Source organism: Stenella coeruleoalba (genome assembly GCF_951394435.1).
Source record: "Stenella coeruleoalba genome assembly, chromosome: 6".
Lineage (NCBI taxonomy): Eukaryota > Metazoa > Chordata > Mammalia > Artiodactyla > Delphinidae > Stenella > Stenella coeruleoalba.
Window position 1 is genome coordinate 4,172,552 of NC_137151.1, and position 17,458 is coordinate 4,190,009.

A 17,458-nucleotide genomic window follows, 5' to 3' on the forward strand; every position below is an offset into this window, starting at 1 on the left:
TACCCTTCCCCTCCCCGTTTCCTCAAGTCCATTCTCCACATCTGTGTCTTTATTCCTGTCCTGCCCCTAGGTTCATTAGAACCATTTTTTTCTTTTTAGATTCCATATATACGTGTTAGCATATGCTATTTGTTTTTCTCCTTCTGACTTACTTCACTGTGTATGACAGACTCTAGGTCCATCCACCTCACTACAAATAACTCAATTTCATTTCTTTTTATGGCTGAGTGATATTCCATTGTATATATGTGCCACATCTTCTTTATCCATTCATCTGTCGATGTTCACTTAGGTTTCACAGCAGTTTTATTGTTAATAACCAAAAACTGGGATGAGACCACGCATCTACCCTCAGGAGAACAACAGCTAATCAAGCTCAGTGGTGTGCGGGGTGACTTTCAATGCTTATACTGGCTCCCGGAATCCAAGGGACACATTTTCAGGAATTTGGCAAGCCAGACTTTATTAAAAATTGAATTATAGGAACTTGATGTAAAGACAAAAGGAATAAATACTCAAAATTCACCCTTTCCTCATTACCGTCTTGTTGCCTGTACCCTGAGGCTCTTGGCAGCTTTGGGACCTGCCAGGTGGAAACTTGGAGCTACACTAGGCTGAGGGCTCCCTTCCTGCCTCCCTCCCTGGGCGTCACCTCTGGAGTCTGAAATCCGCCAGGGCAAGAATGCAACTCATGGGATAATAGTAATCAGGGCTTGATTTATTGTTTTGTTAATTTTATAGATTTATGCATATGATGGAGATAATATTAATAATGCAGATTAAAATTTAAAAGGGGTGGTGTCTGTAGGTATCACATTGTGAGTAGAACAAAAAAATTTACAAAATATTCTCCTAATATTAAAAAACTATTACTATCCTATTCAGCAAAGAAGTCACTCACGTCATTGACAAACAACTGAAGTTCCAACAAGGTTATTTCGCTTTGATCTTACTAGTTAACATAAAGGAAATAGCAACCCAGAGTACTCTGAGACACAAGAACGATAAGGTGTTTAAGCTTTGCAGTAGATTGGTATGCAGCAATAGATAATCAATCATGAGCACCAGCCCACTCCAGGCTCAGGTCACGAAATCAATCTAGTGATTCATTGTCTGCATTTTTAAACATGGATTAGACTGGAAAATAATAATGTAGAGCATGTGGCACAAGAGTAAGGGTAAGTATTGTTTGGTAAAAAGTTATTTTTATATAAATTTTTTTACTCATATGTTATGTACTGAGTTATGAAGTAAATTTATTATTGTAGGTGGGAGTCAGACAGTTTGAAAATACTATGCTAAGGCACTTGCCTAGAAGCAGAATTGTTTGGTCATAGGGTACATGCACCTTAAAACTTACTAGGTAGTGCTGAATAGTTCTTTAAAGTGTTTGTAACAAGCTACACTATCCCCACTAAGATATGAACTCTGGTACCTTCACATATTTGTCACATTTACCATGACGTTTTAGAGTTTTGCCAAACAGGTAGGTATGAAATTGTATCTCAGGATTTTTCTTTTTTTTTAGTTGAAGTAGTTGGTTTACAATATTGTGTTAGTTTCAGGTATACAGCAAAGTGATTCAGTTATATAGATATATATATTTTTTTCAGTTTATTTTCCATTATAAGTTATTACAAGATACTGAATATTATTTCCTGTGTTAAACAGTAAATCCTTGTTGCTTATCTATTTTATATATAGTAGTGTATTCAGGATTGTTTTAATTTCCATTTCTTACATACCTGATGTACATCCTTGTAAACAATTTTTGGTTGGAGTTTCTGTTTATTATGGGATCGTTGCCTCAAAGAATTACTGGTTTAAAGAGTATGAAGTATTTTTTTTTTTTTTTGGTGGTGCCACGCGGCTTGAGGGGATCTTAGTTCCCTGACCAGGGATTGAACCCAGGCCCTCAGCAGTGAAAGTGCAGAGTCCTAACTATTGGGCCACCAGGGAATTCCCAAGTATGAAGTATTTTAAACCTCTTGATATTATCAAATTTTATTCCAGGATTGTACCAATTTACATTTGCACAAGCAAGTGTATCACAGTGACCGTCTCATTAAATCCTTCTATTGAGTATTTCACTAAAAATCCTTTAAAATTTCCCACTATCTTTTAGATAGCTGGTGGGAAGCTGCTGCATAGCACAGGGAAATCAGCTCAGTGCTTTGTGACCACCTAGAGGGGTGGGATAGGGAGGGTGGGAGGGAGGCTCAAGAGGGAGGAGATATGGGGATATATGTATATGTATAGCTGATTAAATTTTTAAAAAATCTTTCAAAATTTGATCACTGAAAATCTATATTTCATTTGTTTTAATTTGCAATTGCTAGGTTGCAGGCAAGATTCATTTAAAAATATTTGTTGCATTCACATTTTTTCTTTTGTGAATGATTTATTCATATTTCCTTTGTCTTTTATTTTTTTTTATATTTATTTATTTGGCTGTGTCGGACCTTAGTTGCAGCACATCGGATCTTTGTTGCGGCATGTGGGATTTTTAGTTGTGGAATGTAGGATCTAGTTCCCTGACCAGATATAAAACCCAGGCCCCCTGCATTGGGAGCGTGGAGTCTTAGCCACTGGACCACCATGGAAGTCCCTTTGCCTGTTTTTATATTGGAGTCTTAGTGTTTTTCTTGTCAACTATATATAAACTGAGGGTTTAATAGGAAAATAGCACTGTTTTCTGCTCACCATCTAGCTGGAGGCAAAGTTTTTGAGAGCACAAAACTCTGTTTTGGTTCTGCACATTGGGTTGAACACAGAGATCTATGTCTCTTCCCTTCCAAGGCCCTATTAAGGTAAAAGAAAACGTATTTGTAAAAGTCCTGGAAAACAAGTTAAGGGCATTGTCAGTTAACCAAACATTTTGAGACAATTGAGCATGAGAGAAAGCAATTGGGGTTGGAGGCTTCTGATTCAAGACGGCAGATCAAGAATACACTTTTACACTTCTATTTTCTCCTTAGACTTTTATGAAATAGATGATAGATGTTTAAAAAATAATAGGCAGCACAGAAAACTGAAGCAGTAGTAGAGGCCCTGGTTGGGTGGGGGAGGGAAAGGACTCACTTTCAAGTGGATGGTTCAAATAGGCAGAAAAACCTGCAACCCAGAGCAAGTGTGATGGGGGCAGAGGGGAAAGGTGGTGAGAAATGGGCCTGTAAACAAGAACAGTAACTGCAAGGCTGCCTGTGCCACAGCTACACCCCATCTCCCTTCCCCATTCTTGTGTGCATTGGGAGTTTCATGCTTACAGTGGGCAAAAACCCAACTGCTCTCCTCAAAAGAAATTGACTCAACTGAAGAAAGCCAAGGCTTCTCAGCAGATGTCGAGGGCAAAATAAAGTCAAATATAAGTGCACAAAACTCATTGTTTCCTACCCAATAGAGGCAGTTCCAGCATTTCCTCATAGGAGGAGCAAAGGTGTATCAAGCTCAGTGGAAGAGCTTCCTATTCCTGAGCTGGACTTTGCTTTGGCTCAACCCACACTCTGTTCTCACTAGAATTGTATGTCTGTTGGGATGGATTTGGGGTACTGATGAACATTGTGGGGCTGGTGAAGTCCAACTGCTCTACCCTAAGTGGCACATCTGCTATAGATAGATAGAGAGATAGATAGATAGGTGCTGCAGGAAAATAAAAAGTAATCCAACAAAGAGAACATGAGAGCTGTGATTCATTTAGAAAAGGTAAAGGAAGCTGGAAATAAAAGGATGTCTATTACCTCCTGTTACTTGGAAGATTCTCATTCCAGATTATGTGGGATTGGCAGGGGGATGATATTTTACTTCATGTCCTATTTAGCTTTTCTTTTTTAACCACAAGAACTTATCACTTTCTTTTTTGCAATAAAGAAAGTGTACTAGTAATTGGGAAGTGGGGCTAATCAGGTCATAATTTGGTTTGCCTGGGTTGAGGACCACACATTGTATGGAGCCAAGGAGTCAAGCAGCTGATGGAAGCAGAGACCCAGTGTGGTTCCCTGAAGCACACCTTTCAGTATTGGCCACATATTTTGTACTGGGAGATGTGTGGCTTACCCAATGTTAGCCTTCTCCCTACTGTAATTTTCTTGTCAGCAGGCTTGGACAGAAAGCCAATTTTATTAACCAGAAAACTTACTAGTGGGTGCACCTGCCCCAGTTCCCAGAGCATCTACCTTCACCAAACTGGATTCAAGTATTACTTTTTCTTGTTGTTAAGTTGTTAAAGTGATTTTTAAGTTGTTTGAGTGATGCATTAAAGAAAATTTGGAAAGTACAGAAAAGTAGGAAGAAGAAATAAGTCATGCACAATCCCATCACTCAAAGACAATATGTTAGTGTATTTTTGGACACTCCAAATCCCTGAAAGATAGGTACCTAACACTGAAGGTAGTCAGAGTTAGACTTGTAGCTCTACAGAGAGAGGTCAGTATCCCCCAACGATACTGAGGGACTATACCCTTCACTCAGTTTCCCCTAAAGTTAACATCTTACATAACCACGGTACACTTGTCAAAACTAAAAATAGCTAATAATTACAATTAACTAAAATCAAGAATTTATTTGGAATTTACAATTTTTTTCACTAACATTTTTTTTCCCTGTTACAGGATCCCATCCAGGACACTACACTGCATGTGAGTCTTTCTTTGTTTTTCATGACCTTCATAGTTCTGAGGAATACTGGTGAGGTTTTTTTTTTTTTTTAATATTTATTCATTTATTTATTTGGCTGTGCTGGGCCTTAGCTGCGGCACGCGGGATCTTTTATTTGCAGCATGTGGGATCTAGTTCCCTGAGCAGGGATCAAACCTGGGCCCCCTACATTGGGAGCGCGGAGTCATAGCCACTGGACCACCAGGGAAGTCCCTGGTGAGGTATTTTGTGGAATATCCCTCAATTGGGATTTGTCTGCTGTTTTTCTCATAGTTAGACTGGGGCTATGCTTGTTTTGGGGAGTAAGACTGCAGGAAAAGTGACCTTGTCATTATGTCGTATCAAGGGTAAATACTATCAACAAGACTTATTGCTGTTGATGTTAACCTTGATCACGTGGTTGAGTAGCGTTTGTCAGGTTTCTCCTCCGTAGAAGTTATTTTTCCCCTTTCCAACACTGCACTCTGGGAGGAAGTGACCATGCACAGCCCACGCTCAGGGGTGCGTGGGTGGAGATTAATACACCCTCTGTATGGAGCATGATTAATTAGAATTCTTCTATAAGGAAGAGTTAGCTCCTCTCCCCAGTAATGTATTTAATTATTTATTTACAGCAGAATGGACTCTAATATACTTATTTTATATTCTAAGTTATAACTGTGCCAGGTTTGGGCACTGGAAGCTGTTTCAGGTTGACTCCTATGTCCCTTGACAGGCCTACACGCATTATTTTTGAGCATTCCGCACTTCTGGCGCTACACGATGCTCCTCCAATCAGCTGTACTTTCCCCGAAGCAGTTCTAGAGTCAGTCGTTTCTCTAAAGAGCCCTGCCTGGCTTCTTTCACTGGACGGTGGTACTTATAAGCAAGATCACGGGGCCTACAGTTCCTTTTCAGGTGAAACTTAAGCCTGCGCACCCCGCGCAACAGCCAGGCTTGCCCGGGCCCCACCGAACCTCCCGGCCTGCAGTGCGTGCCGTGCGCATGCGCGCCGGGGAGACGTGCCGTCGGACGGCAGCCAAGACGCTGGCGTGAGGCAGTCGGAGCCGAGGAGTCCGGCAGTGTCCTTGCGCTCCCACCCTGCTTCGGTACGTGGCTGCGGCCGGAGGCTTTGCAGGTGAATGTTCCTGTCTGGTCCGGGCGACCCAGACCCCCTCGGGCCGGGCTCACCCACCCCACGCCCTTCCAGGGAGACCCCAGGCCCGCGCCCTCCGTTCCCCACCCCGGGCGTCGGTCCCTCCGGAGCCTCTCCAGGAGACTCCCGTCAGCGCCCCCCAGCCCCACCCGAGTCCTTCCCCTCTCCTCTCCCCTTCCTTCCTCTCCTCCCCACTCCCCTTCCCCCTCGCCTCCCTTCCCCGGATCCCTCCGGAGCCTCCCCTAGAGCCGCCCGCTCGCCGCCCCTCCGGAGCAGACCCGCCTCCCCTTCCCCCTCCCCCGGTCAGTCTAGAGTCTCCCCTGGAGCCGCCCGCCCCGCCAGAGCGCTCCTGCTGCCGCCCCCCTTCCTGCAGGTGATCCCCGCCGGCCACCCCGCCTTTCTGCCCGCGGGGCGCAGGTCTCCGGCCCTGCAGCCCGTCTGGTCGAGGGGATTGGGGCTCTTTTTGGTTATCCTGCCGCCCGGAGGTCGCAACCTCCTTAAGGAGTCCGGAATGGCATTGAAGCTGTGCGCTCTCGGGTGGGGCCCGCCTCCGCTCGTTTCACCTACTCTTGGTTTTGCAGTGTCGTTGGCTCTAAGTGCTTGGTGTTGTATTATAGGTCTTTTTCCACGTTTGATTCTCTCACCTAACTACATGGGGAACCCCGAAGGTCAGGGGTTTTCATTTCGCGTCAGAGTAGTGTTTTTTGTTTGCTTTTAACTCAAAAATAGAGTAATTTACACAGAAAAGTCTGCATAAATGACCGAATAGTAAAGTTCCAGGTTTTCAGCGTGAGTGGGGGAAAGGAATGAGGTGGGATGATCACAGTGTCAAAAGATCCAGGGGAACATGCGTGGTTAATTCCAAACGCTGTTGACTCTTGAGAAGCTTTCGTTGTTTTAATACCTCCTCTGTCTAGGACGCGGTGGAGCCTCTGCCAGGGGGAGCGGCGCTTAGTCTAAAGGGAGGGAAGTTCCTGGGTCTTGGTAGTCTTTGAGGAAACCAGCGCCAATGCAGGAAGTGACTTGTGTAAAAGTCACGAGGGGAATTAGGGCCCAAGCTGGGACTGTTAACTACCTGTTTATTTACGACGCTTAATGTTTGTCTGACAAATTAATGACCAAAATATCTGTGTATGTGTGCATGTGCTTCTGCGACTGGTTCTCTTGTGCTCAGGAGTGGCCCCTGGGCTGGGCTGATGGTTATTGATGGGAGGTGGGTATTGGGAAGAGAGCTGGGCAGGTGCTTGTCTGGGCTTCCCTTGTGCTTGGTGTTTACTCAGTGGGGTAGTGATTCCTTAACTCCCCCCATCTCTGAGGGCAGGAATCAAGCATATGTTGCAGGATTATCCTGGCAGATAAGAGTGTCTCGCACAGTGTAGGTGGTCAGTAAATGCTTCCTGAAGGAGGCTGCAGAAAAGAGCTCAGAGCCTGACAATGGTTCTTTACTAGCATATTTTTAATGGTTTAGCACATTCTGTAGGTAAATTTCCTGATAATCTCAGGGACTGAATTTGTGAAATGTATAGGTCAGTGGTATAGAAAGAACAGATACCACTCTTGAGGTAGTCATATTACTCCTTGGGGGAAGACAGAGGTTTTTCTTTTCTTTTCTTTCTTTTTTTTTAAATTAATTTTTATTGGAGTATAGTTGTTTTACAATGTTCTGTTTCTGCTGTACAGCAAAGTGAATCAGCTATACGTATACATATATCCCCTCTTTTTTGGATTTCCTTCCCATTTAGGTCACCACAGAGCACTGAGTAGAGAAGTTTTTCTTGACTCTCTGGAAGGTTTGCTATACTTCCTAGCTTGCCATCCTACATTAATATTTGGGTTCTTTCTCCTTTCCTCTGTCTTTTTTCTTTTTTACTGGATGTCTAAAGAAATTAAAGAATTACTTTATTAGTGTCAGTAACTGCCAAAAACTGCTGAGTAAAGTAAACTATTAAAAATGTTACAAAAAGTGGGCTAGTTGAACCAGTCATGTTTTATTTGTTGTGTATTTGCTTCTGAACTTGATCATGAGGCCAGAGTTGAACTTTCTTGCCTCTTTGTTTTAGTCTGTCTGGCCTTTGATGAGTGCTTATTATTGGGCTTGTTATTAAGAACTGATTGCTACCTGAAATGGCCAACACCACATATGAACTGACTGGGATGGATCACCCAGTCCTTCTTGTCCCCTGTGTCGTTTTGGAGTCCTTGAAGAACAGAGTTTTCCTCTCTTTGATAAGGAAACAACTTTCACAGCTAAAATAATAGTTCTTCTAGTTAACACATTCTGAAAGTAGATTTCCTGATAATCTCAGGGACTGAATTTGTGAAATGTGTAGGTCAGTGGTACAGAAAGAACAGATACCACTCTTTTCTTCTTTTTTTTTTTTTGGCCACGCTTCGCAGCTTGTGGGATCTTAGTTCCCCGACCAGAGATCAAACCTGGGTTCTTGGCAGTGAGAGCACGGAGTCCTAACCACTGGACCGTCAGGAAGTCCCCAGATATCACTCTTGAGGTAGTCATATTATTCCTTGGGAAGTGCTAACTAGAGGAGCCAGGCAAAGTGGGTTTTCAGTTCAGAACTGTCAGATTCCAAAGGCAATATTCTTTCCACCTCTTAAGTGGGTCCCTTTTGGATTCAATGATTTTTACAGTGATTTGAGTTCATATTTTAAAATAACTTGAATTGGGGAATTCCCAGGCGGTCCAGTGATTAGGACTGGCTCTCACTGCTCAGTCCCTGGTTGGGGAACTAAGATTCCACAAGCCTCGAGGCGTGGCCAAACAAACAAACCTCAAAAACTTGAATTGTTGAATATGGTTTGTATTTTTAAAACTTTCTGTAGGTTTTATTGGCATGTGAGTAATGTGGCTATTTTGCAACTAGTTTGCTGGCATCCTCTAGAGACCAGCAGCAGATCAGACTTTAGTGAGTCTTAGTTTATGCATTAGATCCTGCTCCAGGGTATAAATAATAGTGAAAGGTTGAAATAAGTTATGGAGAGTGGAGTTCAACAAGGTACGTCAAAAAGCTACTCCTGTTCCTTCAGAGACTAATTTAGTTATGTATTCTGGGAAGGTTTTTGGTTTGATTTTTTTTTTTTTCCTTCTAGGTATGTGTTCAAATTTTGACTGTCAGGCACATCTTACTAAGTCTTCTAAGCTATTTGAGAAGCAGCCTGATGTGCTTCTGTCTTCTAGAATGTTTTAGGCAAATTTTAGTCAGGTGGATAGTGAGGAAATAATAGCAAAAATAGTAGTTATAATTGCTGTGGGAGCAGCTACCATTTGTTAGTTTTAGTAACTAACAGGTACTATGCAAACACAAGTTATTTCACCCAATTTTCCAAACATCCTATCAAGTAGATGTTAGTATTCTCATTGTATAGATGAAGAAACTAAGGCTTGGAAAAGTTAAATAACTTGCCCAAGGTAATTTATAAGTGACTGAGCCAGGATATAAACGCAGTTCTTTTAACTTCAAAGCCTGTGTTATGAAACATTAGGCTCTATGAATTTTTCAAAGCATATTATCAAAATCATACTTTATGATTTTTGATTGCTAAGAATATACTAAGTTTCTCCCCCCATTTTAAAGAACTCTTAGAAGGGAGGTTCAAGAAAATGGTGTTCATCTAGGGTTTTTTTTTTTTTTTGTATGTTTGAGGATAATTCAAATTATTGCGTACATGTTCACATTTATCAAAATAATACATATACATAGATTGAAAAGCCAAATAGCACTTTAAACCTCAGAGTCAAAAAATACTCCCTTTCCATTAACTAGAGACAAACGTTTTCACCTTTTCTTAGCTGCCTTTTTTACATTTATATTCGGGACATGATAACATTGCTGTTGATTTAGATGTAATCTTTGACTTCTTGCCATAGAAGACTTCTGCCTCCTGTAAACACTCTTCTTGAGTCCACCAGACTCTCTTAGATGTCAGGCTCTGTCCCCTTCCCCTTCCCCTCCCCCCAACACTGTCCTCCAGTCTGGACTGGTTTCTTTTCTAGGCCTGTGGCACAGCTGTCTCCCTGGGACTTTCCTTCACCTGCATCCCCTAGTTCCTCTTGGTTTATGCTCTCATTTTGGTGGAATACATTCTTCGCTAGGCTCTGGAAACAGGGTAGGGTACATGGAAGGTAAATCTTAAGTCTTTCAGCATGCGTGTAAATGTCTTTATTTTATCTACTTGATTGATAATTTGACTGGGTGTGGAATTCTGGCTTGAAAATAATTTTCTCTCAGCATTTTGAAGATATTGATCCATTGCCTTCCAGCTTCCAGCATTCTTGATGAAGATGCCCTAATGCTTTGTTTATCCTTTATGTGACCTCCGTTTTGCTCTGGGAAGTTTTTAGGTTCTATTCTTTGTTCGTAGAGTTCTGAAATTTCCGTTATAAACCTTACCGAGGATCTTTTAAAATTCATCTTGCTGAACACTCATTAAATGTCTAGAAATGTGTCTAGAAATGTATTGTCTAGAAATATGTCTAGAAATGTATTGTCCTGTTCTGGAAAATGTTTGTATAGTACTTTTTTTTATACTTCTTTTGCTGGTTTATTTGTGAAACTCTCCTGTAAGCAGGATGTTTCATATCCCAGGCTTATCCTGTAAGTTTTTTCATCTCTTGGCCTTTTTTTTCTTTTTTTCCTTTCAGAGAGATTTCCTCCATCATGATCTTTTCAGTTCTTCTATTTTAAATTTTGGTTAATCACGTTTAACTGAGAGCTCTGAATGTTCCTCTTTTAGAACATTTTGGTTTTGTTTTTTGGTTACAATATTGTGTATCATCTTTCTGATAATAGTAATTTTTTAAAAACTTTTCCTTTGCTCCCTGCAATTGTCTCTGATTCCTGTGAGGTTTTTGAGTTTTTTTACTTTTATTTTTTTCAGTCTCTTGAAGCTTCCTCAGATGTCTGAACATACATGCTATCTGTTTCTATTTAAGATATTAAAAAAACTGATTGAAAGTTCATGTGTTTGTTTAAAGTTTATCACATGATGAGAATCCCTGTAGGGTTTTAGGCAGAGACCAGCTTTTTTTTTTTTAATATCTTTTTAAAAATAAATTTATTTTATTTATTTTCGGCTGCATTGGGTCTTGCTGTGCGCGGGCTTTCTCTAGTTGCGGCGAGCAGGGGCTACTCTTCGTTGCGGTGTGCAGGCTTCTCATTGCGGTGGCTTCTCTTGTTGCGGAGCTCGGACTTCATTAGTTGTGGCGCATGGACTCAGTATTTGTGGCTCGCGGGCCACAGAGCACTAGCTCAGCATTCGTGGCACACGGGCTTAGTTGCTCTGTGGCTTGTGGGATCTTCCTGGACCAGGGCTCGAACCCATGTCCCCTGCGTTGGCAGGCAGATGCCTAACCACTGCGCCACCAGGAAAGCCCGGAGACCAGTTGTTTTGTAGAAAAAAATGTCAGTATCAATGAACCTTTGGCTGTGCCCTTCGTCCAGAGCTAGAGAGTCTGGGAGTTAAGTAAAGGAAGAGGACAGGGAGTTTAAGACATTCACTTACTCTGTTACTCCTCTAAGTTTGGCATCTCTCTTCCACTCTCAGCTACCCCTGGTGTCCCCAAGCCTAGAGCCTCAGTGTTTCAGCTTTTCCAGAAAGACGATCCTCAGGATTGGGGAGGGTCGTTGCCTGGATGTGTAGAGGGCCTACTAACTCTTCTTAAAGACTTTCAGTAAATTCTGATATTCTTCCCCACCTTCAGCATTATCTCATACTTCCAGTTTCTGCATCTTTACAGTGTTCTGTGGCTAGAGTTGGCTTGCTGTGTTTTGGCTTATTAGCACATGAAAAGCAGAGAAAGCTTTTTATATTTTATATTAGTTACTGCTTGTTCATTTGCCTTTAAAACTTTCTCAGCGTTTTTAGCATCTAATCTGCTTTTGTCTCTGCTGCGATTCTCTTTGTGTTTGTGGATTTATGCCTTGTTTTCCCCTTAACTGTCATTTTAGTTGCGTTTCAGGAGAGAGCAGAGTTAGGTGTTTAATCTGTCATTAATGTTGGAAGTAGCAAAGCAGTCACCAGCATGGGTGATCTTTACGTTATTCATAGATCTTTTGTCTTGGATTCTCATTTTTAAATTTTTAAAATATTTATTGATTTCTAGTTTTGGCTGTGTTGGGTCTTGGTTGCAGCATGTGGGATCCTCCGCTGAGGCACGCGGGCTCCTCGTTGCGTGGTTCAGGCTTCTCTCTAGTTGTGGCATGTGGGCTTAGTTGCCCTGCGACATGTGAGGTCTTAGTTCCCTGTCCGGGGATCGAACCCGTGTCTCCTGCATTGGAAGGCGATTCTTAACCACTGGACCACCAGGGAAATCCCTGGATTCTCATTTTAATGTCACTGTTGTGTCTTCTGTCTTTGAAAATAACTCTCATGTGATTTGTAGTGTTTAGTATCAAGAAATATGTATTTTTCAGAAATATGTAATATTTCTATATACTGTAGAGGGAAAAATGGGAAGATGGATTTTTTTTTTTTTTTTTTTTTTTTTTTTTGTGGTACGCGGGCCTCTTGCTGTCGTGGCTTCTCCCGTTGTGGAGCACAGGCTCCGGACGCGCAGGCTCAGCGGCCATGGCTCACGGGCCCAGCCGCTCCGCGGCATGTGGGATCTTCCTGGACCGGGCACGAACCCGTGTCCCCTGCATCGCCAGGCGGACTCTCAGCCACTGCGCCACCAGGGAAGCCCGGGAAGATGGATTTTTAAAGTCTGCCTTTTTTTCTTTTTCCCTTCAGAGCACTGGTCCTAGGTAACCTCAACGCAGGGCAGGCTAGCAGGATTCAGGGCCAGGAATTGGTCTAGGCTAATGAGTAGGGTACCTGTTTTAGGCAGTGGCATGTGAATGCTCTATAAGGCTGAGGGCAAGTAGGCTGAGTGATAGGCAATGTTTTCTCCTCCTCTGCTTTGTGGTCAGGGTTCAGGATACATTGGAGGAGCTTGGCAGGGGACAGACTCTAGATAGAAGGATTTAGCTGTGGTCCAGCATAGGTGAGGTGGGTCATTTGGGAGCAGATGAGGCAGCTGCTTATTTAAGTACTTGTTACCCTTGGCCTCTCTTACTTACATGGCCCAGTGTGGGGGTCTGTATTGTGTTACATCTTGCTTATGGGTTGGGAGCCAGAGGCGAGGGTGCTCCTGCTGATGAGGCAGTATGCTCCAGTGGTGATGGGATACCAACATGGTACCTGACAGCAGAGGCTGGTGGGCACAAAGGACACATACCCCTTTAATGGAGATAAAGAACTTACTTTTCTGCCCTCAGAGGACTGCCCATCTTGCGGTCTCTGCTAGATGGTAAAATGTCCAGCCTCAGTCCCCCAAGAAAATGACTGTTGGCTGATAATGTTGCCTGATCTGAGTGAAGACACCACAGGTGCTTTAGGAAGCTCCTTTATTTTATTTTTATTTTTTTAAAATAAGTTTATTTATTTTTTGGCTGGGTTGGGTTTTTGTTGCTGCGTGTGGGCTTTCTCTAGTTGCGGTGAGTAGGGGCTACTCTTCTTTGCAGTGCATGGGCTTCTCATTGCGGTGGCTTCTCTTGTTGTGGAGCACGGGCTCTAGGTGTGCGGGCTTCTGTAGTTGTGGCACGCAGGCTCAGTAGTTGTGGTGCACGGGCTTAGTTGCTCACGGCATGTGGGATCTTCCCGGACCAGGGATCGAACCTGTGGCCCCTGCATTGGCAGGCAGATTCTTAACCACTGTGCCACCAAGGATGTCCAGGAAGCTCCTTTAATATCCTCTTGGCTTCTTCTGACTTCTGGAGATTGGCTTGTAAGTGCTTGCCCAGAAAGTGCAAGTAACCAAACTCAGCGCATTGCTGAGGGTGTGAATCCAGGATTCTCTTCCAGGAGTCATTTCTCCCCAGCAGTGTAAGTTTTAGGATGGTTTGAAACCTGTTCCTGCGGTCTTCTCTGCTGCCTATGTAGCAGTACACTTGAGTCCTTAACTCAGAAATCTAGACTTTTTGTCTTAAAAAAGAAATCCTAACATCTTAGACAGTAAACAACAAACATCTCTTACTTGTTAATTCAATAACTGTTTGAATTATTTACTGAGAGGAAGGAATTACACAAATCAAAGTGTTTAACCTTTTTTTAACCCCCCCCGCACCTCCCCCACCCCAGTTGTGAAATTGAAGTCACATTGGAAGGTGTGTTTCTCTAAAACATTCTATAGTGATGTATATGGTTTTAATCATTTTATACTTAGGATGCCTTTTAGTCTCAGTTGGTTCTAATGAACCATAATTATTATTTTCACATTGGCACCCATGTTGTCACAATTTGGCCATTAGATGCCGTTTCTTCAGCTGGTTGACTTTTTTTTTTCCTGAAATCATCTTTGTTTTTTGACAGTAAGACAACTTAGGCACATCTTGAGGTGTCCTGTCCCTGAATTGTAACCAGCTCGTTTTCAAGGAGTACTGGCTCCTTTTAGAGGAGACCAGTATTAGAGATAAAGATCTGGACATGTGAGATTGTTTCACATAATGACTAATGGTAGACAGGATGATACCAGATAAGAAGCTACTTGAGTCCAGCAGAACAACTAGCCTTTTATAAAAAGTCGTGGGTTTCTGTTGCTAATTTCAGTTCAGGTTTCTTTCTACCTTGTAATTTAATTTTCTCTTTCTTTAATAGTTTGGAACTATTTTATATAGGCACGCCAGAGATATGTTTATAATGTTGTCCTCTTGATGGAGAAGGTTTTTTTTTCCGTTTTAAATTCTTGACTCCAGTGGCCTGAAATTGATTTCCAAGTTGGCTTTTCAGTTTTCTCTTTTCTTAGTACATTTATTTATTTTATTTATTTATTTTTGGCTGCGTTGGGTCTTCGTTGCTGCACGCAGGCTTTCTCTAGTCGCGGTGAGTGGGAGCTACTCTTCGTTGTGGTGCGAGGGCCTCTCATTGTCGTGGCTTCTCCCATTGCGGAGCACAGGCTCTAGGCACACAGGCTTCAGTAGTTGTGGTTCGCGGGCTCTAGAGACCAGGCTCAGTAGTTGTGGCGCACGGGCTTAGCTGCTCTGCGTCATGTGGGATTTTCCCACACCAGGGCTCGAACCCGTATCTCCTGCACTGGCAGGGGGATTCTTAACTACTGCGCCACCAGGGAAGCCCCAGTTTTCTCTTGTTGACATCCCTTGAGCCACTTCTACCTGAGAAGTAAAAGAAACCCCGCCTCACCCCAAGGAAATGCCAAAGAAAACATAGGCACAATATCTGGCGACTCAGATGCTGACCCATACAATTAGTAGATAACTGGAAAGCTCTAGGTCCTTAAGGAACTCTGTTTTTAACTCTTTATTCTCCTGGATGCTACTGGTGGTGGTGTTAATCTTACAGCCACCTAAAGTTGTTGGACTCGGATTCTTGAAGACCTGTGAATAAATGAAGCTGTTCTTAATATCATTGTTAGGCTGAGCTGACATTTTGACTATTATGATTGTCAGCAAATAATAGCCAAATTAATATCAAGAATCATGAGAGATTTTAAAAAATTTACCACAGAAGTTCGGGAGACTCCTTTCTGTTGCATCACGTTTTTGCACTGTTCATTTGGTTCCATAACCAACTCAGAAGGTACCAGCAAAGTTGTATGACAACATTTCAGTCAGGTTTTAAATTTGTATTGTATCTAGGTAGCTCCCAATACATTCTACAAGTAATTTGTGATCTATTCCCAGCTATTTTCCAAAGAAAAATAAATGAGTTTATGTTATGATCGTAGGAAGTTTTAGTATAAATATCCAGGATTTGGCATGAGTTGAATACGTGTTACATACCCTTCCAGTTTTATGTTCTGGGGTAATAGTATCACTGCAGAGATGTGATGCTATCTATAACACTCCATCCTCTATCTTTTTAGCTTACAAGTTTAACCTGTTTCTTCCATTAGAATGTAAGCTAACATGAAAGCAGGGGTTTTAGCTTGGTCACTGCTGTATCCTTAGTGCCTGCTGCAAGGCTGGGCACACATTAGATGTTCAAAGAATATTTGTTGAATGAAAATATGTTGGTATTATTTCTCTGCCTCGAATCCTTTTGGAAGTAAATGATTGTTTTAGGATGTTTTAGGCTGCAAGTTGCAGGAAACTAGTTCAACTCAGTTTAAATAATGAAGAAACGCATCGTTTTGCTTAATGGAAAGCCTTGCATTAGCGGGAGATCCCTGGTTGGGTGAGTCAGTGACTCAGCAGTTAGCGCTGCCATCTCAACAGTCAGCTGCCCTCAGGCTCGTCCCTTCACTGTCAGCAGGTGTCTCGCAGCAGCAGTGAGCAGTGTGAACAAGCACTGAGAGAAAGAGAAGAGACTGACTGTGCATCTAGTTCATCTGGGACTGTACGTTTGAGTACCTAAATGTGGGAGGGAAAAATGAAAAACGTCTTTCCTTTCTTGGTGAGGACAGACAGCATGAATTTGCAGAAACTGCAGGGAGACTAAGAACCTTCAGATTACAGGATTTTGGAGATGCTGGAATATAGGATGATTTGTGAGACTCGAGCCATTCTTAGACATGGGGAAAGTTAAATGAGGGAGAACTCATTTGTTCTTTTGAAGTGCCCACTTGGGCTTGTGCTCCATTTTGCTAACCTTCCAAACCTTTGTGCCTTAAAGAGAATACCTAAAACTGCTAAAGTAGAAAACAAAAGTGGCCCATAATCTCAGCCTCCAAATAATATGTGTTGATTTCAAAAATAAAATGATACAATACTTGCAAATGTTTTTTAAAAATTTATTTAATTTTATTTTTGGCTGCGTTGGGTCTTCGTTGCTGCACACGGGCTTTTCTCTAGTTGTGGCGAGCAGGGGCTACTCTTCGTTGCGGTGCACGGGCTTCTCATTGCAGTGGCTTCTCTTGTTGCGGAGCACGGGCTGTAGGCGCGTGGGCTTCAGTAGTTGTTGTGGTGCGTGGGCTTCAGTAGTTGTGGCACGCGGGCTCAGTAGTTGTGGCTCGCGGGCTCTAGAGCGCAGGCTCAGTAGTTGTGGTGCACGGGCTTAGTTGCTCCGTGACATGTGGGATCTTCCTGGACCAGGGCTCAAACCCGTGTCCCCTGCATTGGCAGGCAGATTGTTAACCACTGCGCCACGAGGGAAGCCCCGCAAGTTGTTTTAAAAAACTTAAATAGTACAGAAAGGTGTAATAGGCCTGAATAGTCACCCTCTTTTCTGACACATATGCAGCACTGCCTCATTCCTCTCCTCAGAGGTACACGTTGTTAACAGTTTTTAATGGTTCCTTCCAGAAAATAGCTGTGTGGGTATCAGCTGCGTGTGCTCATCAGCACATACTGTTCTACTTCATTCCTTTTCACATCTGCATAAATATGCCATGGGTGGAGGTGCTCATTAAGCAGTCCTCTTTCGTGGAGCCCTTTGGTTGGGGCTAGTGTTATACATGTGTTGGTGAACCTGTGTTTGTTTATCAATGAGGCATATTTCTAGTAATGGTGAGAAAGCTAGGTCAAAGTATATGAATATCTAAAATTTGGATGGATATTGTCAAATTTCCCTCCCGAAATGTTAACAACAGTTTTCATTCCTGCCATTATGCTTTCTCCTTTCTGGGTATCGTAGTTTTTTTCATTTGTGGCCCTCTGATAGGTAATATTGTTAACTTGTGATTTGAATTTTGTTAGTTGAATTGAGAGAGAAATGGAGTAG

At 42.5% G+C, this 17,458-nt stretch overlaps 1 protein-coding gene across 3 annotated transcripts in view; it reads left to right on the plus strand.

The window, feature by feature from the left end:
• The first annotated feature begins 5,632 nt into the window (after positions 1 to 5,632).
• PLEKHB2 (pleckstrin homology domain containing B2) overlaps positions 5,633 to 17,458 on the plus strand; it is a 48,683-nt gene continuing 36,857 nt past the window's right edge. The window contains exon 1 of one of the 3 annotated variants that reach the window (XM_079924245.1): positions 5,633 to 5,770. The gene's annotated coding sequence lies outside the window, so the exon portion shown is untranslated. The remainder of the gene's footprint in view (positions 5,771 to 17,458) is intronic. The other 2 variants (XM_079924243.1, XM_079924244.1) reach the window with 2 other exon arrangements.